General features: G+C 37.3%; 1 protein-coding gene and 1 non-coding gene across 2 annotated transcripts in view; one reads left to right on the top strand and one right to left on the bottom strand.

The window, feature by feature from the left end:
* The window catches only part of NUDT11 (nudix hydrolase 11), a 526,486-nt gene that overhangs the window by 426,578 nt on the left and 73,654 nt on the right, over positions 1-26,254 (bottom strand). The gene's annotated exons all lie outside the window — the stretch shown is intronic.
* Positions 3,835-3,897, top strand: LOC126947015 (small nucleolar RNA SNORD43). The gene has a single exon (XR_007722869.1). It is a non-coding gene; the product is annotated as a small nucleolar RNA SNORD43 (small nucleolar RNA).

Below are 26,254 nucleotides of genomic sequence, written 5' to 3' on the forward strand. Positions count from 1 at the left end.
CTAAACACATTATAATAGATTTATGAAAATAAAGTTTATCTCTCAATAAATTTGGTATTCATGGAATATATCTCAAAATAATAAGCTATTTATGACAAACCCACAGCCAATATCATACTGAATTGGCAAAAACTGGAAGCATTCCCTTTGAAATCTGGCACAAGACAGGGATGCCCTCTCTACCACTCCTATTCAACATAGTGTTGGAAGTTCTGGCTAGGGCAATCAGGGAAGAGAAAGAAATAATGGGTGTTCAATTAGGAAAAGAAGAAGTCAAATTGCCCCTGTTTGCAGATGACATGAATTGTATATTTAGAAAACCCCATTGTCTCAGCCCAAAATCTCCTTAAGCTGATAAGCAACTTCAGCAAAGTCTCAGGATACAAAATCAATGTGCAAAAATCACAAGCATTCTTATATACCAATAACAGACAAACAGAGAACCAAATCATGAATGAACTCCCATTCACAATTGCTTCAAAGTGAATAAAATACCTAGGAATCCAACTTACAAGGGATGTCAAGGACCTCTTCAAGGAGAACTACAAACCACTGCTCAGTGAAATAAAAGAGAACACAAACAAATGGAAGAACATACCATGCTCACGGATAGGAAGAATCAATATTGTGAAAATGGCCATACTGTCCAAGGTAATTTATAGATTCAATGCCATCCCCATTAAGCTACCAATGACTTTCTTCACAAAATTGGAAAAAATTGCTTTAAAGTTCATATGGAACCAAAAAAGAGCCCGTGTTGTCAAGACAATCCTAAGCCAAAAGAACAAACCTGGAGGCATCACGCTACCTGACTTCAAACTGTACTACAAGGCTACCGTAACCAAACCAGCATGGTACTGTTACCAAAACAGAGATATAGACCAATGGAACAGAACAGAGCCCTCAGAAATAATACCACACATCTACAACCATCTGATCTTTGACAAACCTGACAAAAACAAGAAAGGGGGAAAGGATTCCCTATTTAATAAATGGTGCTGGGAAAATTGGCTAGCTGTAAGTAGAAAGCTGAAACTAGATCCTTTCCTTACTCCTTATACGAAAATTAATTCAAGATGGATTAGAGACTTATATGTTAGACTTAAAACCATAAAAACCCTAGAAGAAAACCTAGGTAATACCATTCAGGACATGGGCATGGGCAAGGACTTCATGTCTAAAACACCAAAAGCAACGGCAACAAAAGCCAAAATTGACAAATGGGATCTAATTAAACTAAAGAGCTTCTGCACAGCAAAAGAAACTACCATCAGAGTGAACAGGCAACCTACAGAATGGGAGAAAATTTTTGCAATCTACTCATCTGACAAAGGGCTAATATCCAGAACCTACAAAGAACTCAAATTTACAAGAAAAAAACAGCCCCATCAAAAAGTAGGCAAAGGATATGAACAGACATTTCTCAAAAGAAGACATTTATACAGCCAGCAGACACATGAAAAAATGCTCATCATCACTGGCCATCAGAGAAATGCAAATCAAAACCACAATGAGATACCATCTCACACCAGTTAGAATGGCGATCATTAAAAAGTCAGGAAACAACAGGTGCTGGAGAGGATGTGGAGAACTAGGAACACTTTTACACTGTTGGTGGGACTGTAAACTAGTTCAATCATTGTGGAAAACAGTGTGGCGATTCCTCAAAGATCTAGAACTAGAAATACCATTTGACCCAGCCATCCCATTACTGGGTATATACCCAAAGGATTATAAATCATGCTGCTATAAAGGCACATGCACACATATGTTTATTGTGGCACTATTCACAATAGCAAAGACTTGGAATCAACCCAAATGTCCATCAGTGACAGACTGGATTAAGAAAATGTGGCATATACCCACCATGGCATACTATGCAGCCATAAAAAAGGATGAGTTCGTGTCCTTTGTAGGGACATGGATTCAGCTGGAAACCATCACTCTCAGCAAACTATCTCAAGAACAGAAAACCAAACACCGCATGTTCTCACTCAGAGGTGCGAATTGAACAATAAGATCACTTGGACACAGGAAGGGGAACATCACACACTGGGGCCTATTGTGGGGAGGGGGGGGGGAGGGATAGCATTAGGAGATATACCTAATGTAAACGACGAGTTAATGGGTGCAGCACACCAACATGGCACATGTATACATATGTAACAAACCTGCACGTTGTGCACATGTACCCTAGAACTTAAAGTATAATAAAAAAAAAAAAAAGCAAAAAAAAAAGAAAGAAAATAACGTTTATAAAAGGAATTTTCTGTGTGATCAGGTTGGCTACAATTGAAAGGACATTTTTTATTGGTTTTTCTAAGGATTGACCTTTGATGTTTAGAAATGCACTGATGCAGAATTTTTAAATCTAATCCCCTGTGTTAGAACAAGATTTTCTTAAAATGCTGATTTGCTCTTTGTAAAGTTGCAGGACATTTTTATTTTTAATTCCAAAATCTCTTCCCTTAACAGCCATCCTGCAAACTATAAACAGTTTTTATTTATGCTACATTTCTTTCTTAGATCTACCTAATTTTCCTAGTTTCAGGTTAGAAATGCAGCTGTCGTTTTTACTCTTGAAAAGCTATATTGTTTTGCTTGGCTGCAGTAATAATCCTCTCCTTCAATCTTTTCACCTCCAGTAATTTTTCTCCAGTTCTAACACTGATGTTATGGCCCGACGCTAAAATTTTTATCTTGAAAGTCTAGAAAGACAATGTTTCCTTCAGTACAACTTGATTCTGTATTTTTTACTTCTCTTGATGTTTCTGAATTGTTCCATGTAACCAGGAAACTTCCCATGCTGTTACTAAAAACCATGTATTCCCCTCTGCTCAAGGTACTAGTTTTCTTGTTTCCATCCCTCTTTAATATAGTGTACACACATAATCCTGGACACACTTTTCCTGTGTCTGATTAAATTCAGGTATCCTTTTCATCAGGTTTAACTTCCAGATTATCTAAATGGGCTTTCCATAAGGAGAAGCAACACACTGCAGGAGGTTTTCTTTTCTTTGCCTTTTTGATAACTGGCCTAGGAAACAAAGATTCTGTGTTTTACCAAGATAATTTCCTGTGCTTCATGTCTTTATTAGGTTTTTGATTATGTTGGGAAACTAACCTTCAGAAGAGTTCAGGTTTCTACATCCAAATAGCATTCTGTATTGCTTTTAAAGTCTTTTGGTTATCACTCTGGTTAAGAGAATAAATATTATTTTACAGTCATCTGTGATTCTGTTTAATCAAGGACTTTGAACCTTTTGACATCTTTGGCAGGTATCCACAGGATCAAAATCCTAAGTCTTTTTGACCTAAAGCTAACTTTGGGATTTTCTAATTGGGCCTTGAAGAGCATAAAAGAATGTGTTTGTCATCTTGTGGAAATATTAAATGATTAGGCTTATGTGGTAAATTGTATGGGAAACATTGTTAATTGATAAGTGATTCTGGATCCTTTCTCAGTTACACTTATGGGTATATTATTAAAATATATTTCAAAACTATAGGTTCCTACAAATCTAATATGTTATCAGTCATAAACCTGGATTATTAGTATGAGTATTCCAAAAAATTACATGAAATTTGTAAAAGTCTGATGGTCCTGATGTGAAGATGTCAATTATAATTCTGGTTGTTATCTTAAAATGCTGCATATAGTAGAGGTGGCTCAATTTCCTTGTCAATTGTAAACTCTCATCAGATTTTTGACCATGACTGTTCTGGGTTTTTGTCATCCATGGTTAATGTTTTAATTCTTCTCTGGAAGCAGTTGCAATCAGCTGTAGTCCAAAATTGTTTTTCATGGAATTGCTAATCAAGATTGAGTAAAATAATGGATGATGAAATTATTGATGGGTGGATAAAAACTGTGTGCTGATTGTCATGTTCTGATTTGTCTCTGTCGCACTCGCGTGACCGATGTGTGTCCATGTAGCTCCTGTCTGGGAGCTGGAGGAAGCCTATAACACTTTTAACTGCTACCCAGCATTTGTCCCAGGAGTCCCTTTAGTGGTCAAAGTATTGCTAATTGGCACATAAGGCTATCTGTTAAGCAATTTTTAATGCCACTACTTAGTGTGTTTTTGTCTGGTGTTAGAGAAAAAAGTGGATGGCTAGTTTTCTTACAAGTTGAAAGGATTTAAAATAAGGTTTAGTGTAAATTTTGTTGAGTACAAAAGCATTCTTGATGTGTGTGAGCCTAGAAAAGATAATTACCCCTTTACTCGGTTTTCTGGGTGTCTGGTCAAGATTGAGTACTGCTGAGAATATTTAGAACTTAGGCAACTGGGAACTAGAGAGTAAGGGTTGCTTTGGTTTGGATGCTAATGGTGATATTTTTCCCCTGGGAGAAAAAAAAGATTGAGTAAAACAAAATACTTTACATAAAATTAAGTAATTGACAAGGATATTGTTTTTATGACTTATTGAAAACATTGTTTTTTCCTTAAATGTTTTGTTCTACAGATTTAATAAAACTTTCTTTCATAAGCTATCTGTAGTATGCAATAATTTGGTAAAGTATCTTTTTATGAAAGGTGGGAGCATTTGCTTTTTCTCCCTAATTGATTTCTCAAAAATTCAGAAACTAGTCATAAGTATTCTTATTTTTATTTATATAAGTTCAATAAAAATTTGCTGTCTCTTTATAAGCAGGATATAATTGGAAACATTGGCTATGTTATCAAGGTTTTGACTGATATGTCATATTTATGAATATGCATAAAATACCTGGCTTTAGGAGTTCCCAGCCTTAGTGAATGAGTAGACATTGTCACTTCCTGGAGGGCCCAGGAACCTTAAGATTTTAAGTAACATTTAAAGCCTGCCGTGCATTGGTTTTCTAGCCTCAACAGGTTTTTAAATCTGGGATTCCTATATGATCAATGTGGAGATAAAAAGTTACGTTTCTGAAGAAAAACTAAAGTACACCTGTTATTAGATTGTAACCCTGTGCATTGTTTTTAAGTTCTTACCTACGTGCAGACCGCACTAGATCCTGCATTATCCTAATTTCTCTAATATTTGGCTACAACTAATCCTGATAAAGTATCCCAACCCTCTTCCCCCAAGCAAAATTACACATAATTTGGGGACATTAAAGGTACATCTCCCCTACTTAAAACTAACCAGGTATTAATTAATTAGGTATTAAAATTGGAGATGAACCAGTCAGAGCTCTGGATGACACAGGAACTACTCTGTCTATCCTTAATTTTGACACACTTTCCACATCCCCTCTCTGGAGTTCTGAATTCATCCAGATGGTTGGGGTAGCCAACCAACCTATGATTCTTAAATCTCTATGTATACCCTTCCAGCTTGGGCCCCTCACTCTCAGTCATTGCCTTTTGCTTGTCTCATTGTCCCACATTCACCTCATGGGAAGAGACTTTTTAGAAACTTGCTGTGCCTATATTTCCTTGTCCCAAAAAGAGGAAGTAAGTTATAAGCTTGAGCTGTCCTTGCCAGGAGATTTTGTCAAAAAAAAGGGCTTTTACCTAAGTTTTCATCTGTTCAGTTAGCCTCGCTAATGCTACCTACCCTGATCTCTGAAAGCTACCTGAGAGTCTTCAGGCATGATTCAACACCAATGATAACCCCTCAGATTATGAAGATGACAGTGGTAGACATTCCCAAGGATTCCATTTACCAAGAGGAGTTAACCCTAGTGAAGGAGCTAGATAAGGAAGTTTTCTGGAGTTCTGATTTGAACTAGGCCCTGCTTGGGATGAATATATGATCAGAAACCTTTACTACACTGTTAACAAAATTGCCTATACCACTAACTGGACCATCAGGGTGTAACAGAGGTCCCTAGACTTCTTTGCTTGTATGGCCCTAGGCAACTGCATTACTTTAGACTATTACCTTGCTGTACAAGGTGGTGTTTGTGCTGTTGCTAACACTTCCTACTGCACCTGGGTAAATACTTTCAGTCAGGTTGAATTAGAAACATGTAAGATCCTAAAGCTGGTCAAATCTTTGAAAGGAACATCTTCACAAAGCCTCCTGGATGGCTTACTGGACCAAATTTCTGATTTCCAAATATTTTCAGCTGGCTCCCCACCAGATCCCTTCTATGTCCTACCCTACAAGTATTAATAATCCTCTCATATTTGGGCTAAGCATTTGACTCCTGTTTAAAATTCTTCTATCCTGTTTTAATAGATGCCCACAAGAGACTTCCCACTAGTATCATGTTGACCCAATGCTTTTAAGACTTTAAAATCACTCCAGCTGGAAACCAGAACCAACTTAACCCAAGAGACTTTGATTCAAATGCAACAGTACCTGAGTGCCTCTCATAAGTAAATGGCTCTGGTTGCTCAATTGGCCACTGCCCTGCCATTAGGATTCCTGCACAGGACTAGACAGACTCACAGCAGGTATCAGCTGTGTGTTGCAGTGGCCCTTTATGAGTTTGGGGACGTTCTCTCTACTTTTAGTTTTCAGACAGCTCTTTTTAGGAAAGGATGTTGGATTTTTGTGAAATGCTTTTTGTCTCTCTATATACTGATGAATCTTTTATCTTCATATTTTAATTGTAATTTGATGTAGTACTGGTTTTTGAAGTTTTATTTTATATTTAATTGACAGATAAAAATTGTATATATTTATGGTGCATAATATGATGTTTTGATACTAAACTTTATGGAATGATCAAATCAGGCCAAATAATGTATCCATAATCTTAAACACATCATTTATTTGTGGTTAGAACACTCCAAATTCTTTTAGCCATTTTGTAATATACAATACATAATTATTAACTGTACTCACCACACTGTATAATGGATCAACAGTACCTATTCTTTCTGTGCAACTAAAACTTTGTATCCTTTGACCAACAGCTCCACTTTACCCCTCATCTGCACCCCAGTATCCACAGCCTCCCTTCCAACCTCTGGTAACTACCATACTACTCTATTCTTCTTTGAGTTCCCATTTTTTTAGGTTCTATATATAAGTGAGATCATGCGTATTTATCTCTTAGTGCCTGGCTTATTTCACTTAGCGTACTGTCCTCTAGGTCCATCTATGTTATCACAAATGACAACATTTCTTGCTTTTTTAGTATTTTATTGTGTGTATATATATCACATTTATTTAGTCCATTCATTGGTTGATGGGCACTTCTGTTGTTTCCATATCTTGGCTATAGTGAATAATGCTGCATTGAGTATAGGAGTGCTAATATCCCTTCAACATACTGATTTCAATTCCTTTGGATATATACCCACAAGTGGGATTGCTGGATCATATGGTAATTATATTTTTAGTTTTCTGAGGGACTTCCATACTGTTTTCAAAAATGGCTGTACTAACTTACAATACCACCAACTGTGTACAAGGGTTCCCTTTTTTCTACATCTTCACCAACATTTGTTATCTTTCATCTTTTTTTTTATCATATCCAGTCTAACAGGTATGAGGTGATAGGTCATTGTGGTCTTCATTTACATTTCTCTGATGATTAGCGATGTTGAGCACTTTTTGTGTATCTGTTGGTCATTCATATGTCTTTTTACATTTTTTTACTTTTTTTTTTTTTTTAGAGACAGGGTCTTGCTCTGTCACCCAGGCTGAAGTGTAGCGATGCAATTATAGCTCACTGCAACCTCAAATTCCTGTGCAACCTCAAATTCCTGGACTCAAGCAATCCTCCCACTTCAGCCTCCCAAGCAGCTAGGACTACAGGCACATGCTACCATGCCTGGCTAATTTTTAAAAAAATTATAGAGATGGGGTCTTGCTATATTGCCCAGGTTGGTCTTAAACTTCTGGCCTCAAGCAGTCCTCTCACCTCAGCTTCCCAAAGTGCTGGGATTACAGGCATGAGCCACCATGTCTGGCCTTTGTGTGTGTGTGTGTGTGTGTGTGTGTGTGTGTGTGTATACAGACAGTGTGTATGTCTTCTTTTGCAAAACACCAATTCAGGTCCTTTGCCCATTTTTAAATAGGGCTATTTGTTTTCTTGTTATTGAGTAGTTTGAGTTCCTTGTATATTTTGGATATTAGCCGCTTATCTGACATATGATTTGCAAGTATTTTGTCCTTATCTGTGGGTTGTCTCTTTATTGTGTTGTTGTTTGTTTTGTTGTGCAGAAGTTTTTAGTTTGATGCAATTTCATTTTTCTATTTTTGCTTTCATTGCCTGTGCTTCTGGGGTCATATAAAAAAAAAATCTCTCTTCCTATACTACTGTTATGGAGCTTTTTCCCTGTTTTCTTCTAGTAGTTTTACAGCATCATGTCTTACATTTAAGTCTTTAATCCATTTTGAGTTGATTCTTCTATAAGGAGTGAGATAAGAGTCCATTTTCATTCTTCTGCATGTGAATATGAGATTTTCCCAGTATCATTTATTGAAGAGGATGGCTGTGATCATATTGTGGTTAGTACTTTCAGTTGTGTATTATTCCTATTTTAAATATTACATTACTTGATTTGTTAAATATTTTAAAATTTTTCCATCTGTGTTCATGATGAATGTGTCTGGCAGTTTTTTCTTTTGATATCTTTGGTTTTCTATAAGAGCAATGGAAAGAATTTGTATAGAATTGTTATTATTTCTTCCATAAATGTTTGGTAAAATGCAATACTAAAATCATCTGGTCCTGGAGTTTTCCCTGTGAGAACGTCTTTAACTACAGCATCAGTTTTTTAAATAGATATAGGGTTGTTCAGATTCTGTATTTCTTCTTGAGTAAGCTTTGATAGTGTAAGACTTTCAAAGAATTTGCACATTTCTTAAAGATTGTCTAATTCATTAGCATTAAGTTGTTCTTAATATTCCGTTTTAACCATTTAAAAATCTGTAGAACCTCTGGTGATGTTTCTTCTTTTATTCCTGATATTAATTATTTGCAATGGGAGGTTTATTAATTTTATTGGTCTTCTCAAAGAAATATATTTTTTTTGAGACAGGGTCTCACTTTGTCGTTGCCCAGGCTGGAGTGCAGTGGCATGATCATGGCTCACTGCATCATCGACCTCCCTGGCTCAGGTGATTCGCCCACCTCAGCCTCTTGCGTAACTGGGACTACAGGCACGCACCACCACACCTGGCTAATTTTTGTATTTTTTTTGTAGAGACAGGGATTCACCATGCTCCCCAGGCTGATCTTGAACTCTTCATCTCAAGCCATCTGCCCACCTCGGCCTCCTAAAGTGCTGAGATTACAGGCGTGAACCACTGTGCCCAGCCCTCAAATAACTATTTTTAAATTGCACTAATTTTTTTTGTTTTTTTTACTGTTTCATTGACTTTTTTTTTTTTTTTTTTACTTTTTTTTAACTATTTTTTTACTTTTTTTTACAGGCTTTTTTTTTTTAACAGTTTAAAGAATAATTAATAAAGATCAAAACAAAAATCAATGAAATAAAGTGCAATAATATAGGAGGGGCAAAATAGTTTAAATAGTGAAACTTTTTAAAAACTGTCTTACCTCTACTATGTTATTGCATCTTATTTCACTGATCTTTGATTTGGTCTTTACTCTTTAAAATGCTTAATTTGGATTTCATTTGCTCTCTTATTCTCTTGTATTTTAAGGTGGAAACTGAGACCATCAATTTCAGCTTTTGTTCTTTTCTAATATTAGGTTTTATTACTATAAAATTTTCCCTAAGTAAGGCTTTACTAAATCCCATAAATTTTGAAAGAGTTTTCATTTAGTTCAGAATGTTTTCCGATATTTCTTTTGATTTCTTGTTAAACTCAATGATTGCCTAGAACTGTCTTATTTAGCTTCCAAATATTTGGAGATTTTCCACATAACTTTCTAGTATTGATTCCTATTTTAATTCCACTATAGTCAGATGACATACTTTTTATGGCATGCATTTAAGTTTATTGAGACTTATTGTATGGTCCAGGATGTGGTCTACCTTGGTAAATTATTTGTGTAATTGAAAAGATATAGTCTTCTGTGGTGGGGTGGAATGTTGTGTAAATGCCTTGATAGTGTTGTTCAAGTATTCTGTATTCATACTGATTTTGTATTTTCTTGGTTTTTGTTTTGTTTTTGTTTTTGTGGTTGTTTGAGATGGAGTCTTGCTGTGTCACCCAGGCTGGAATGCAGTGGCATGATCTCAGCTCACTGCAACCTCCACCTCCTGGGTTCAAGTGATTCTCCTGCCTCAGTCTCCCAAGTAGCTGGGATTACAGGTGCCCGCCACCATGACCGGCTAATTTTTGTATTTTTAGTAGAGGTGAGGTTTCACCATGTTGTCCAGGCTGGTCTCGAACTCTTGACCTCAGGTGATCCACCCACCTCTGCCTCCCAAAGTGCTAGGATTACAGGCGTGAGTCACTGTGCCTGGCCTATTGCCTTGTTTTATAAATTACTGAGAAAGTAATATTGAAATCTTAGACATACTTGTGAAAATTTCTATTTGTCCTTTTAGTTCTATCATCTTTTCTTAATTTTTTTTGCAACTCTGTTACTAAGTATATACATATTTAGGATTTTATGTCATTTTAATGTATTGACCACTTTGTTATTGTGAAGTGACCAAGCGACTCTCTTTGTTCTTGCTCTGACATATATTTTGTTGGGTTAATAATGTAGTCACTCTAGCATTCTTTTGATGAGTGTTATCTTCTGCAAACTTCTCTCTTTAAGCAATTTATGGTTTAGTATTTAAAGTGGGACAGATATACCTTGGATTTTTTCCCCTGTCTGATGATCACTACCTATTAACTAGAGTGATTAAATAATTTACAATTTAAAGTGATTACTGATATGGTTAGATTTAAATCTACCATCTTGGTATTTGTTAGCTATTTATCCAATCTGTTATTTGTTTCCTTTTGCCTTTTTCTCTGATTTCTCTTGGATTGAGAGTTTTTTCTTCTTCTGATATAAAATTCTCATAATGTAATAGTCTCTCTTTTAAAGTGTACAATTCAGTGGTTTTTAGTATATTCACCAGAGCTCTGGAGTTGGGAACAGGAATCTGATTTTCCAGGAAATAACCCCACTCTACAAATGAGCACTGGACAAGGATGGCAGCCCTTGATCTTTTTGGCTTGCCCTGCCAGCCATGGAACCTTTGCTTTATAGAGGAATGGAGGAATGTGGGTCAGAGGCAATCAGTGCCCCAGTGTTCTTCGCCTGTTGCATCTGGGATTCGAGCTTTTACCATATAAATTGAGGCTGGGTGAAAGAAGGGAACTTTAGTCCTCTCAGCAGCTACTGCCTAGAAGAGAGCTTCCATCTCATGTGGCTGAGTGAGAGGAATTATACTGGCAGCTCGCCCTTCTTACTGTGAAACCATAGCCCCAGGCTGGGAGCTGGAGAGAGAGGGAGCCCCTGTTTTTTGGCTGCACGTGCCTGGAGCTGAGCTTCCATAACATGGAGCTGGAGGTGGAGAGTAATCAAACAAACTGTTAATCTTCTTACCAAGATTTAGTTAAGTTTTCTTGAATAAATGTTTCTCCATTTGTCACATATCCTCAGGTTAATTTCCATAGGCTTCCAATGATTGCTTTTTAATAACTTTTACCAGTTAAATAGTTGGTTTGCTAGGTAGAGGGTAATCTGAGCTCCTTCCTCTGTCATTCAAGAAGTCTCACCTTAATAATCACTTCCTGATTTTTTCTGCACCAAACTCTTAATTCTTTCAGTTATTTGAAAGACACAAATATTACACTTTTAATATTGCCTCACAGAACACTAATTTGGGTAATTCCCATTGATCTTTCTTCAAGTTTACTGATTCTTTCATTTAATTTCTGTTGTTAGGTCCATCCAGTGAATGTTTTATACTCATTAATTTGTTTTCTGTTCTTAACTTTGTATTTTTTAAATAGTTTTTGTTCTGTAGATATCTACTTTTTCATTCATTTCAAAAGTGTTTTTACCTCATGGAACATAGATATACCAGCTACTTTAAAGCCTTTGATAATTCCAACATTTTGGTCATATTATAATTGGTATCTATTGATTATTTCTTTGGGAATTGATCATATTTTCCTGATCCTTTATATGTGGTATAATTTTGGTTTGTATTTGCAAATTTTTAAATAGTCTGTTGTGAATGTTTTAATATGGGATCTTGAAGATAGAGAGTACCTGTGCAATTATTAGGAGAGACACGGGGAGGAAATAAAGAGTCTATTACTTATAGCTCTTGGGGGTCCATGGCACATGTAGAGACTGTACACACTGAGGTCAGGGAGTACATGGAAAAAGAGAGAAAGAGAGAGGCCCATCAGCCAGTACTCTTATTGGGGTTAGGGCAGTTATCCAAACCAGATTTCCTGAGGGGGCTTTTCATTGTTAGATTTAAAGCAAACACACAAGAGTTCCAGGAGGTCACACTGTAAATGAGAGTTGGTCACTGTGGCATATCTGCACAGTTCATGAGGGTGTGTGGGTCAGTGGGGATAGTCAAGTAGCTTATATCTAGCTGTCCCTTAGGGAGATGGTCAACAGAAGGAGATTGTATAAGTCAGATATCTGTATCAAATATATTGAGAAACTAGGGGAGGTACAGAACTGGAAGCTGTGCCAAGGGTGACTAAGCCCTGCTTCTGGTATGAGAAAATTAAACTTATATATAAAATGGATGTCAAGGCAACAGAAAATTATGAGAATTTACTACATAAGCCATTAAGTCTATTAAAATAACCTGGAAAATATTGATCGTTGTTTCTTTGTTAAGCAATCAATGTAGTTAAGTTCAGACCACATGTTCTCTCCTTTGTTTTTTTAATTTATTCTTAATTATGGATGCATAATCATTGTATGTAATAATGGAGTACATGTGATGTTCTGATACATGTATACAACGTATGATGATTGAATCGGAATGATTGAGGTCTCCATTACCTCAGTCATCTAACATTTGTTTGTGTTAGAAACATTCCAATTCTACCTTTTAATTATTTTAAAATATACAATAAATTGTTGTTAACTCTGGTCACCCTATTGTGCTACTAAATACTAGATATTATTTATTCTGTTATTTTGCACTACCCTCACTTTATTCTTATTCATTCTCTCTATCTCCCTCCCCCATGCCCCCCCCACTCTCCCCTACCCTTCCCAGCCTCTGGTAACCATCAATCAACTCTCTGTATGTATGAGTTCATTTAAAAAAAAAATTTTAGCTCCCATATATAAGTGAGAACATGTGGTATTTGTCTTTCCACCCCTGTCTTTTTTCACTTAACATAATGTCCTCCAGATCCATCCATCTTCTTGCAAGTGTGTGTGTGTGTGTGTGTGTGTGCGCGCGCGCGTACATATATATATAATATTTTCTTTATCCAGTTGTTCACTGATGAACACTTAGGTTGATTCCATATCTTGGCTATTGTGAGTAATGCCAGAGTAAACAAGGGAGTGCAGATATCTCTTCGATATATTGATTTCCTTTCTTTAGAAATATATAGCCAGCACTGGGATTTCTGGATCATGTGGTACTTCTACTTTTAGTTTTTTGAGAACTTGCATATGTGGCCTTTATTATTTTGAGGTATGTTATTTATATTCCTAGTTCATTGAGGATTTTTATCATGAAGGAATTCTGTAATTTTTTTTTTTTTTTTTTTTTTTTTTTTTTTTGAGACAGTCTTACTCTGTCACCCAGGCTGCAGTGCAATGGTGCGATCTCAGCTCACTGCAACCTCCGCTTCCCCGGTTCAAGTGAAGGAAGGGTGAATTTTATCAAATGCTTCTTCTGTATCTATTGGGATGATCATATTTTTTGTCCTTAATTCTGTTTGCATGATGGACTGCATTTATTAGTTTGCGTATGTTGAACTATCTTTGCATCACTGGTGTAAAAAAACCCACTTGATCATGATGTATTATCTTTGATGTGTTGGATCTGGTTTGCTAGTATTTTGTTGGGGATTTTTGTGTTATGTTCATAGGGACATTCATCTGTAGTTTTCTTGTTGTGTTCTTGTCTGATTTTGATATCAGGGTGATACTGGTCTCAGAAGTTGAGAATTCCCTCCTTCTTGATTTTTTGGAACAGTCTCTGGAAGATTGGTGTTAGTTTTTCTTTGTAAGTTTGATAGAGTTTGTCTGTGAATTCATTTGGTCCTGGGCTTTTCTTTGTTGGGAGGTTTTTAATTACTGATTTAAACTCACTATCTCACTGCTTCTTATTGACCTGTTCAGGTTTTCTGTTTCTTCCTGGCTCAATCTTGGGAGGTTGTATGTCTCCAGAAATTTATCCATTTCCTCTAGGTTTTCTAATTTGCAAGTGTATAGTTGTTCATCATAGTCTCTAATGATCTTTTGTATTTCTGGGGTATCATTTTTAATGTCTCCTTTTCATTTCTGATCTTGTTTATTTATGTCTTCTCTCCTTTTCTTTTAGTCTAGCTAGCAGTTTATCAATTTTATCTTTCCAAAGGACCATTTTTTTGTTTTCATTAATCCTTCATGTTTGTTTTGGCCCTATTTTATTTACTGGAGCTCTAATCTTTCTTATTTATTTTCTTCGCTAATTTTGGGTTTGGTTGGTTCTTGCTTTTCTAGTTCCTTACGTTTCATTATTAGGTTGTTAATTTGTAACCTTTCTACTTTTGTGATATAGGCATTTAATGCTATGAACTTCCCTTTTAGCACTGCTTTTGCCAGTATCCCACAGGTGTTGGTATGTTTTGTTTCCAGTTTCATTTGTTTCAAAAACTCACAGGCAGTGTTTTTTTTCTCCTGACCTTTTTCTGGTGTCATGCTATTCTAGTTGTTTAGATGTCTTGTAAATTTCTTGTTGGGAAATGGAGATTTTAGATAATACATTGTAGCAATTCTGGATACTGCCCATCCCACCCCACCCCCCGAGTCTTATTATTGCTAGTATGTTTGTTAATTTGTTTAGTGACTGGCTAAATTTGTTTATTTCCCCTCCCTGTAGTGTTAGATCTCTGATGCTGCTTCTCAAATAGGCGCAGCCTTGTGTATGCCCACAGTCACACTGGGGTGACATTGGTTTTGTTAGAGCTCTCTTTGACTATTCTTTTACTTTACTATCCAGCTGTTAAGCCCTACAAATTAATGATTGGTTGTTGTATGGTCTTTAGTAGTGCTTCAGGACTTAAATTGCTGAACAGACTAATCCAATAACATTCAGGCTCTTTTGAAGAAGTTCCTGTGGACCATGATTGAGATTTTTTTCTGAACCCTCATGGGCTCTTCCCACATCTTTTTCACAGGCTCTTTTATCTTTCCAGGTCAAACCTCTGAGTCGTGACCCTGGAGGTGGGGTATAGACAATGGCATGCTTCTCTCTGAGTGATATTTCACTTTAGCAGCTGAATGCTCAGTGGGTATGTGTGTAAACTAACCTCAAATTATCTTGACTTGCCTCTCCTAGTGTGGAACCACTGCCTTACAGGAGTGATTGGATCACTGCCAAGGGTGATTTGGACCTCAGTATTCTCAGTGGCACCCTGTCCGAGATGGAGATTTCACCCCTCAAGTGGTATTCAGATCAAAGAAGGGAAACCCCACCTCTCAGCTACACTCATCTGGAACTTAGTAACGGGTAGCTGGGGGAAGGATAAGAAATACCGACATCTACCCTTCCCTGAAAGACTGTCCTCTAACTGGGAGTTTTGGAGAGAGGAAGCCCTGTGCTCTTGGCTGCAGCAGTCTGGAGTATAGTTCCTATGTTACTGATCTGTGAAAGGGGAAACAAGGAGCAGGTTTCAGCTTGAACACCACAGACTCACCATTTTTATCAAACTCTAGTAGATTTCCTTGAATAAATGCTTCTTCGTTACTTACATGCCCCCCGAGACCACTTCTAGAGACTTTAAATGGCTGTTTATTTTTAATATATTTTTTACCATTTTCACTGGGGAGCAGGTCCATGAAAATCTTCACACTGCCATGCCAGGAGTAGAACTCTGATAGTTCTCTTTTTAATGAAATTCATATTCTGACTGAAAAAGAACTTATGTAGTTATAAGGTGACTCAATCTGGGTTGCTATAACAAAATACTATAACTGAGTAGTGTATAAGCAATATACATTTACTTTCACAGTTCTGGAGGCTAGAAGTGTGAGATCAAGGTGCTAGCAACTTCAGTGTCTGCTGAGAGTCCAATTTATGGTTCACAGATGGCACTTTCTCACTGTGTCCTCCTCACATGGTACAAGGGGCTAAGCAGTTCCCTGAGGCCTCATTTAAAAGGTCACTAATCTCAAAATGAGGGCTCTGCCCTCATGATCTCATCACCCCAAAGGCTTCACATCCTAATACTATCACATTAGTGATTAGGTTTTCAATATATAAACTTTGGGGGGACACAAACATCCAGACCATAGCATAAAATATAAAAGCAAAAGAGAAAACGAGGGAGAGAGAGAGCATACAACACAGAAAATAATAAAAAATACTTAAAATGCCACAGTCAGCATTTTATTATATATATTTCCAGACTTCCGTCAATGCATACACACACAGATTTCTTTATAGAAATAGGATTAGGTCATACCTGCTGTTTTTTAAATTGTTCTTTTCATTTACAAAAGAAGGTAGATGTATTTCATGTTAAATAATATATGTGCTTCATCATTTTTAATGTTTTCATAATATTCCATTACACTGATGTACTATGTTTATTTAACCAGCCCTCTTCTGATCAACATTTAGGTTGTTTTATGCATTGCATTATGACAGTGCGTTCTGAAAAATAGACAAGGCATAATTTGCTGGGTTTTTTATCATATGGGTAAAAATCAGTGGGTAGTCTATGACCCAATAAATGTGCTTAGATGTTACTGAATTCTTTAACATGCTTAGGTAATAACAATGTGTTTAAAAGCTGTAAATAAATACACTCAAAGTAATCTTTTTCTCCTGTGTGTGCTATACAAGAAATAACTTACCTAGCCTAACAAACAGAAAAGCTCATCACACTTCGATCTCTCTCCTCCCTTCTTTCTCCAGCTCATACCCACCCCCATCCTGACGGAGGAAATTTAGGATCCTGTGTCTTTACCATGTTCTTTCCCTACAGAGCCATTGCTGCTTTGTTATATGAAGACATCCCTATGCTGCAACACTCTGCTCACCAAGCAAATTGATGAGAGTCTGGCATCTTGTCTACATCAGCGTCCAGTCGGGAGACAGAAACTACACCCATGATTTTATAATACAGCATGAGTTTAAAAGTTAACCAGATATAAAATTCTTAACTAGGTAACTGACAGGAAAAAAAGAACTGTAAGGTACCATGAAGGGAGCAACTGCATGAAGCAGGTATAACCCTCAGGGCAGAGGAAACAAAGCACTTGGAATTATTAAAACTTGGAAACTTAAAGGAGGAAGCTTCATGGAACTGGTGTTTCTTTGTTTGGAGAAGAATCCACATGAATCTGAGACCACGTTCTCTGAGGAGGGGTGCTTCTCAGATAGTGTTGGTATATTTGAGCTTGGGAGAGGGGCACTGCAGAGCTGAAAGTCAGACCTCTAAGAAGAGGGCACTGGATGGAAGACTATTTCTAGTGTGCCTGAGCTCAGAAGAGAGGTCCTATTGAGCAGAATTTCACACCTCAGAGGAGGATGCTCTGCTAACGGGTGTTGGTATCTCTGAGCTCTAAAGAGAGGACCAGGAAAAGAGTTTGGGGGCACATGACCCAGAAATTTTAACCCCAGGTTTATAACCAAAAGCATCTAAAACTGGTATTCAAGCCAAAACTTTTACACAGATGTTCATAGCATGCCTATTCACAAGAGAAAATGTGAAAACAATCCAAATGACCAACTGTGGTATATTCATACAATGAAATAATATTATCTATAAAAGGAATGAAATACTGATATGTACTACAATATGAATGAACCTCAAAACCATTATGCTAAGGGAAAGAAGCCAGACACAAAAGGCCACAATAATGTATAATTCTATTTACATGAAATATAAATAATAGGCAAATTCATAGGGAAAGAAGGCAGATTAATGGTTGACAAAGACTAGGAGAAATAGAGAGTGACTCCTTAATAAGTACAGAGTTACCTTTTGGGGGATGAAAATGTTCTGGAACTAGATTGTGGTGATGTTTGTGCAATGTTAGTGTACTAAATACCACTGAGTTGTATATTTTAAAATGGTTCAAATGGTAAATTTTATGATATATGTATTTACCCCAATTAAAGTAATTAATTGCCCCAATTAATTAATTAAAGAGCAAGGTAAATGGGCTGAGACCCATACCCTTGAGTAACATTACAAAGTTGCATATAGAAGAGTGGGTTTGAATTGAGGGGCAATATCTTAATAACTGACATATACTGAATGCAGTTTGTTTATCAGAGGGAAAAAATGATGTCTGCCAGAGGATCCTGCTTAGGGGATCTGGCTGTCACTGATTATTAACCATGTGGCACATTACATGTTATTCACTTACAGTAGTTAGAACAAGTCTGCCACCTGAGATACTCATCCAGTTTTGGGGTGGACGAATCCAGCTTTCCAGCCTTAATTTAAGGGCAAGACTGTGGTGAATCTTGCTACTATGCAGGGTTGATGTAACACACATACCAAGTTAGTTTCTAAAGAGAAATCCCCAAACTCAACTTGCACCTTCTTTTTCCAACCATGCTCTGAGTTAGTTAAGACTGAAGTAGGGTCTCTAGATTTACATAGTTCTGAGGCAGGATAGGCAGTCAAGGAAGTGATCATGTCCTTGGGATGCAGTAACCATGGCGACCATACAGTCAACACAATAAGCTCCAGCATTCTCATTGTAGTTAAGCTCATTCAAGCAAAGCACTCTCCAGTAGGAACTTTCCCCTCTAGAAAGCATGCGCATTTTGATTTTCCCTGTCCTCAGACTCACATTTTGCTCATTATAATAGTAAAAAATACACCCCTGGGTGGAGATGTAAGATGCTAATGAGACATGTGACCTATGAACAAGCACGTACAGGTACTGCAAATGTGCACCTAGAGGACCACCCAGAACATGCTTACTAGTAACACCTCTTCCCACCTCCTTATAAATAATCATGTAAGACTCCCAGAAAGGGAGTTTCATGTCTAAACAGGATGACAAAAAAACAGGATGGGGGGCGTGGCAGTCCAAAAAGCAACTTTTTGGGCGCCAAAACAGAAAAGCCTGTCCTCATTTAGGTCTGTGGGCACAGGGCTGAGGGTGGAGCCGTCACCAGGGACTCCGCCCTTCTCTACCCAGCAGTTCCCTGCCCCGCTCCCGTATCACCAACACTGCTTTTGCCAGCATTGTTTCAATGAAGTTCTGGGGGAAATGATTTAAGTTGTCTGTATTGCTTATATGAATATATGTGCTACCCTCCTTTTGAATGCTGCTTCTGTATTAGTCATAATTATACTAACCACATGGGTTGCTGTCAGCATTCAATATTTGCGTATTTTGCTGCTTAGTTTTACATCTTTCAGGCCACATTTCTTTTTTGTTTTTTAAAATTTTTTATTATACTTTAAGTTCTAGGGTACATGTGCACAACGTGCAGGTTTGTTACGTATGTATACATGTGCTATGTTGGTGTGCTGCACCCAATAACTCGTCATTTACATTAGGTATATCTTGTAATGCTATCCCTCCCCTCTTCCCCCACCCCACAACAGGCCCCAGTGTGTGATGTTCCCCTTCCTGTGTCCAAGTGTTCTCATTGTTCAATTTCCACCTGTGAGTGAGAACATGCGGTGTTTGGTTTTCTGTTCTTGTGATAGTTTGCTGAGAATGATGGTTTCCAGCTGCATCCATGTCCCTACAAAGGACATGAATGCATCCTTTTTTATGGCTGCATAGTATTCCATGGTGGATATGTGCCACATTTCTTAATCCAGTCTGTCACTGATGGACATTTGGGTTGATTCCAAGTCTATTGTGAATAGTGCCGCAATAAACATATGTGTGCATGTGTCTTTATAGCAGCATGACTTATAATCCTTTGGCTATATCCCCAGTAAAGGGATGGCTGGGTCAAATGGTATTTCTAGTTCTAGATCTTTGAGGATCTAGTTTACAGTCCCACCAACAGGGGAAAAGTGTTCCTAGTTCTCCACATCCTCTCCAGCACCTGTTGTTTCCTGATTTTTTTAATGATTGCCATTCTAACTGGTGTGAGATGGTATCTCATTGTGGTTTTGATTTGCATTTCTCTGATGGCGAGTGGTGATGAGCATTTTTTCATGTGTCTGTTGGCTGTATGAATGTCTTCTTTTGAGAAGTGTCTGTTCATATCCTTTGCCTACTTTTTGATGGGGTTGTTTTTTTCTTCTAAATTTGATTGAGTTCTTTGTAGGTTCTGGATATTAGCCCTTTGTCAGATGAGTAGATTGCAAAACATTTCTCCCATTCTGTAGGTTGCCTGTTCACTCTGATGGTAGTTTCTTTTGCTGTGCAGAAGCTCTTTAGTTGAATTAGATCCCATTTGTCAATTTTGGCTTTTGTTGCTGTTGCTTTTGGTGTTTTAGACATGAAGTCCTTGCCCATGCCTATGTCCTGAATGGTATTGCTTAGGTTTTCTTCTAGGGTTTTTATGGTTTTAGGTCTAACATGTAAGTCTCTAATCCATCTTGAATTAATTTTCGTATAAGGTGTAAGTAAGGGATTCAGTTTCAGCTTTCTACATATGGCTAAGCCAGTTTTCCCAGCACCATTTATTCAATAGGGAATCCTTTCCCCATTTCTTGTTTTTGTCAGGTTTGTCAAAGATCAGATGGCTGTAGATGTGTGGTATTATTTCTGAGGGCTCTGTTCTGTTCCATTGGTCTAGATCTCTGTTTTGGTACCAGTACCATGCTGTTTTGGTTACTGTAGCCTTGTAGTATAGTTTGAAGTCAGGTAGCGCGATACCTCCAGGTTTGTTCTTTTGGCTTAGGATTGTCTTGACAACACGGGCTCTTTTTTGATTCCATATGAACTTTAAAGCAGTTTTTTCCAATTCTGTGAAGAAAGTCGTTGGTAGCTTAATGGGGATGGCAGTGAATCTATAAATTGCCTTGGGCAGTATGGCCATTTTCAGGATATTGATTCTTCCTATCCATGAGCATGGAATGTTCTTCCATTTGTTTGTGTCCTCTTTTATTTCATTGAGCAGTGGTTTGTAGTTCTCCTTGAAGAGGTCCTTAACATCCTTTGTAAGTTGGATTTCTAGGTATTTTATTCTCTTTGAAGCAATTGTGAATGGGAGTTCACTCATGATTTAACTCTCTGTTCGTCTGTTATTGGTGTATAAAAATGCTTGTGATTTTTTGTACATTGATGTTTTATCCTGAGACTTTGCTGAAGTTACTTATCAGCTTAAGGAGATTTTGGGCTGAGACAGTGGGGTTTTCTAAATATACAATCATGTCATCTGCAAACAGTGACAATTTGACTTCCTCTTTTCCTAATTGAATACTCTTTTATTTCTTTCTCCTGTCGGGCTACATTTCATACTCAGCTTGTTTGTTGTCCCTCCAGCAGTACTTGAGACTGCCACCTAGTGGACGTTGTGATTTATTTGTTGATCAAGTTTTCTGTTGACAAAATTTTCTCCATTTTCAGGAGCACATTAACAGTACCCCATTCCTCCAGGTTTTATGCATTTTCAGACTCCTTTGGATTTTCCTTCAATAGGCTTTCTTTGCTGAACAAAAGAAGCACAGTCATGTGGACGCCCAATTGCGGGGATTTCACTGGTGAATTCCAGGTATTATAACTGGCAAACCAGTGAGGTATGGAAAGGCTTGTTGGGGAGACATTCCAGCTCCCCAGCTCGCAGCAGGGGCCATCTTCGTGGGGCCTGGAGATGTCCAGTGTCGGTTAGACTTAGGATGGTGCATTGCAAATGCTCATTACCTCCTAGGGCTTCGGTTTTATGGGGATTCAAGGGGACTCCCTGGACCCCACCGTGGTCCAGCTTTGCTCTTAGAGACACCCATGGCCTCCCGTATTTCAATATATGTTTCAAGCAGAACCCCTTATTCCCTTAGGTTTAGTCCTATCCTCTCTATTGGGATTAGCAGGGTCAACTATGGGAGTTGGAGCCTTGGGAAGCCAGCACTAACTGTCTCAGGAGACTGCAGTGGCCCTCCAATAAACAGCAAAGGACCTCACTAGGCTTCAACAACAGCTAGACTCCGTGGCTGCTATAGTCCTACAGAGCCAAAGAGCCTTAGATCTCCTCACAGCTAGATAAGGAAGAACATTTTTGTATCTAAGAGAAAAATGCTGTTTTTATATCAACCTGTCTGGTCTGGTCCAGGAAAATATTAAAAATATTGTTATCCAGGCAGACAAAATTGAATCTTTAGGAACTTCTGTGGGAACTTAGAAGCAATGGCTATTATCTGCCCTGCTTCCTTTAATATAAGTGGCAATTATTACCGTACTTTTAGCCTTAACTTTTGGGCTAACTTTGTTTAAAATTCTAACTGATTTCTTGCTCTCTACGTTACAGCAATTCCAGGACCACATGATGGTTTTGCAAAGCTTCTAACCTTTAGCTGCTAATGAGCTATCTCATGTCTTGTCCACTGGTCCCATGAATGACATGGCTTACACTCCATTAGATCAGGCAAGAAGAGACGTTAGGGCCCAGGCTAGGCAGGGACAATGTTGCACTCAACAGGAAGCAGTTTCAGAAGAAATGACCTAGTCCCTCAACCTCCCATATGATTATGGGCCCTAAAATCTCTTAGGTGGGGAATTGAGGCAGGATAGGTGGTTGAGGAAGTGACCGTGTCCTCGGGATGCAGGAAACATGGCAACCATACAGTCAACACAATAAGCCCCAGCATTCGCATTGTAGTTAAGCACATTCAAGCAAAGCGCTCTCCAGTAGGGACTTTCCCCTCTAGAGAAGATGTGCATTTTGATTTTGCCTGTCCTCAGACTGACCCTTTGCTCATTATAATAGTAAATAAATACAGCCCTGGGTGGAGATTTAAGATGCTAATGAGACATGTGACCTATGAACAAGCATGTGTAGCTACTGTGCATGTGCACTCAGAAGACCACCCAGAGCATGCTTACTAGTAACATGTCTTCCCACCTCCTTATGAATAATCATGTAAGACTCTCAGAAAGGGAGTTTCCCCAGTAATAATCAGCACTGTCTCATCCTTATGAACAGCCCATCCTGAATTCTCTCTGTCTCAGGGTGTACTCTCTATTCTGCACTTAACTTTCAAAATATTATTTTTCCTTTGCAATAAACTGCTCTATCTTGTGTCTCCTTTTCTGTGTGTCTCTTGTTTAAATTATTTTAAACTAAGAAGACAAGAACCAAGGTCTCACAACAGCCATCAACAGTACCAAATCCATAAACCCCAAGGATATTTTTCTGACAACTGTGATTTTAGCTTCTCTCTAGGTAGTTATACTAGCTAATTCGTAGTATAACTATGGGCTATATACTTTGAAGATATGGCATAATGCTATTTCCAATTAATGGAAGCTTCCAAGTCAAGGGAAACTTCAAATCTGATCACACAGATTACAGTAATCTCACTATTGCACTTCTATTTATAATCAACCTAATTGTGTTTACTATAGTAGTAAAGGTAGATGTGTTTTTCTTTATGACTTAATTTTCCTTTTTATATTTTCTGTCTAAGATCATGAGTCATTTGAAACTGTATTAGAGCCTCAATTCACCATGTAAAGTAATGCAAATGATGTATTCTTTCCAGCTGTAGTTCACATGTCAGCAAAGGACACAAATGGAAAGTATCTTAACTCCTTCCTTCAACATTTGCTGCACCAGGTGTTACAGGAATAGTGAAAAAGTGGACAAAAGCTCTCAGAAATAGAGAGAGAAAAAAGACAGGTACACAATGACAACACAGTTTGATCAGTGTTACACAGAGATAAAGATACTGGGGTGTAGAATCACAGAAAGTGGGTATTTTCCCTTGTCTGGTGGATCAGTAAAGACAGCCTAAAGGAAAATATATGTCTCTAAATTTTGTAATATGAGAAGGGCTTAACTAGAGATGTAGTAGAAGATATTTCTAACAAAGAGAATAGCAGTTGCTGGAAAATTCAGAGTGGTTTGTTTAAATTAGTGATTCCCAATCAGGGAAAATTTTGCCCTCCTCCTTCAGGGACATTTGGTAACAGCTGGAAATATTTTTTATTGTCACAACTGGGATTTTCCTAGTAGCATCTAGCAGGTAGAGGAGCCAGGGATGCTGCTAAACATCCCACAATGTACAGTACAGTCCCCCACAATAAAGAATTATCTGGCCCAAAATGTCTATAGTACCCAAATTGAGAAATCCTGGTTTAAATAGATCATGAAGCAATGAAAGAAATGTTTCCATTACTAACCACACAAGATTGGGTGATATGGGGTCATTCTACAGATACTGGATTCAATATAATAATATTATTTTCCATAATAAATAGGAATTACTCATTTATTAAGGCCTTAATTGTGTCAGAATAAAAAACTGTACTTGACAGAATATTATATACTCTGCAGGGACATATCACGCAGTTTTACTTTGAAAAGTAGTTCATCAAACACTTAGCCAGGTAAGATATAGAGACAACAGATGACCACAAGAAAAGATGATTCGACATCTTTAAGTCATTAGGGAAATTCTAATTAAAATCACAATGAGATAGCACTACACACCCACTAGGATGACTAAAATTAACAAGTGGCCATACAAAGTATGACAAGGATATGGGATAATTGGAACTCTCATATACTGCTAGTGGGAATGTAGAATTATACAACCACTTTGGAAAATAATTTGGTCATTTTGTAAAAATTATTTACATAGGTAATTATCCAAAAATACAAAAGCATCTGTCCATGCAAAGATTTGTTCATGAATATTCTAATAGCAGCTTTATTTGAAATAGCCAAAAGTTAAAAGCAATCCAAATGTTTATCAATGGCAAATGGATAAACAAACTCGTATATTCTTAAAATTAAATACTACTCAGTAATTAAATGTATTGAACTACTGATACATGCAAAAACATAAATGAATTTCAGAATAATTCTGCTGAGTGAAAGAAACAAGACAGAGTACATACTATATGATTCTATTTACATAAAACTTTAGAAACTGCAAACTATAGTGTCATAAAGCATATTAATTGTTACCTGCAAATGAAGGGGCAGGGAAGGTGGGAGGAAAATATTATAAAAGGGCATGAAGAACATATTGGGTATGATGGATGTGTTTATTATCTTGATGATAGTGATGGCTTCGTATATCAAAATTCATCAAATTGTATACTCAAAATGTATATAATTTGTTATATGTAAATTGAAACTCAACAGAACTATTAAAAATGTGGTTCATAATATTACCAAGCAGTTTGATCAGCTTACAAGTTAGCATTTCTCTCTAATCACTATTAACTTCTTTTTCAATGGATACATAAAGATGTACATATTTTAGGGTACATGTGATGTTTTGATACATTCATATTATGTCTAAAGATTAAATCAGGGTAATTGAGATATCCAGCAGCTTAAATATTCACCTTTTCTTTATGCTAGGAATGTTCAAATTATTTTCTTCTAGCAATTTTGAAATGTATACTAGATTATTGACTATACTCACCCTACTGATCTGTCGAACACTAGGTTTTATTTCTTCTATCAATCACTGTATATTTGTACCCATTAATCATCTCTCTTTATCCTCCATTCCTTTCTACCCTTCCTGGCCCCTGGTAAGCAACAATTCACTCTCCATCTTTGTGAAATCCACCTTTTAACTTCCACATATGATAAGAACATATAATACTTGTCTTTCTATGCTTATTTCACTTAACATAATGACCTGCAGTTTCATCCATGGTGCTGCAAATGATAAGATTTCATCCTGTTTATGGCTGAATAATACTCCATTTTGTATATATACCACATTTTCTTTATCCATTCATCCACTGATGGGCACTTAGGTTGATTCTGTATTTTGGCTATCGTGAATAGTGCTGCAATAAACATGGGAGTGCAGATACCTCTTTGACATACTAATTTCATTTCCTTTGGAGATATAACCAATAGTGGAATTGTTGGATCACATGATAGATCTATTTTACGTTTTCTGAGGAACTGCCATACTGTTTTCGATAGTGGCTATACTAATTTACATCCCCACCAACAGTCTATGAGGGTTCCTCTTTCTCCACATCCTCACCAGCATCCATTATTGACTGTCTTTCAGAAAAAGGCCATTTTAACTGAGGTGAGATGATATCTCATTGTGGTTTTAATTTGCATTTCACTGATGACTAGTGATGTGGAGCAATTTTTCATATACCTGTTGGCCATTT

The sequence above is a fragment of the Macaca thibetana genome, chromosome X, assembly GCF_024542745.1.
Source record: "Macaca thibetana thibetana isolate TM-01 chromosome X, ASM2454274v1, whole genome shotgun sequence".
NCBI lineage: Eukaryota > Metazoa > Chordata > Mammalia > Primates > Cercopithecidae > Macaca > Macaca thibetana.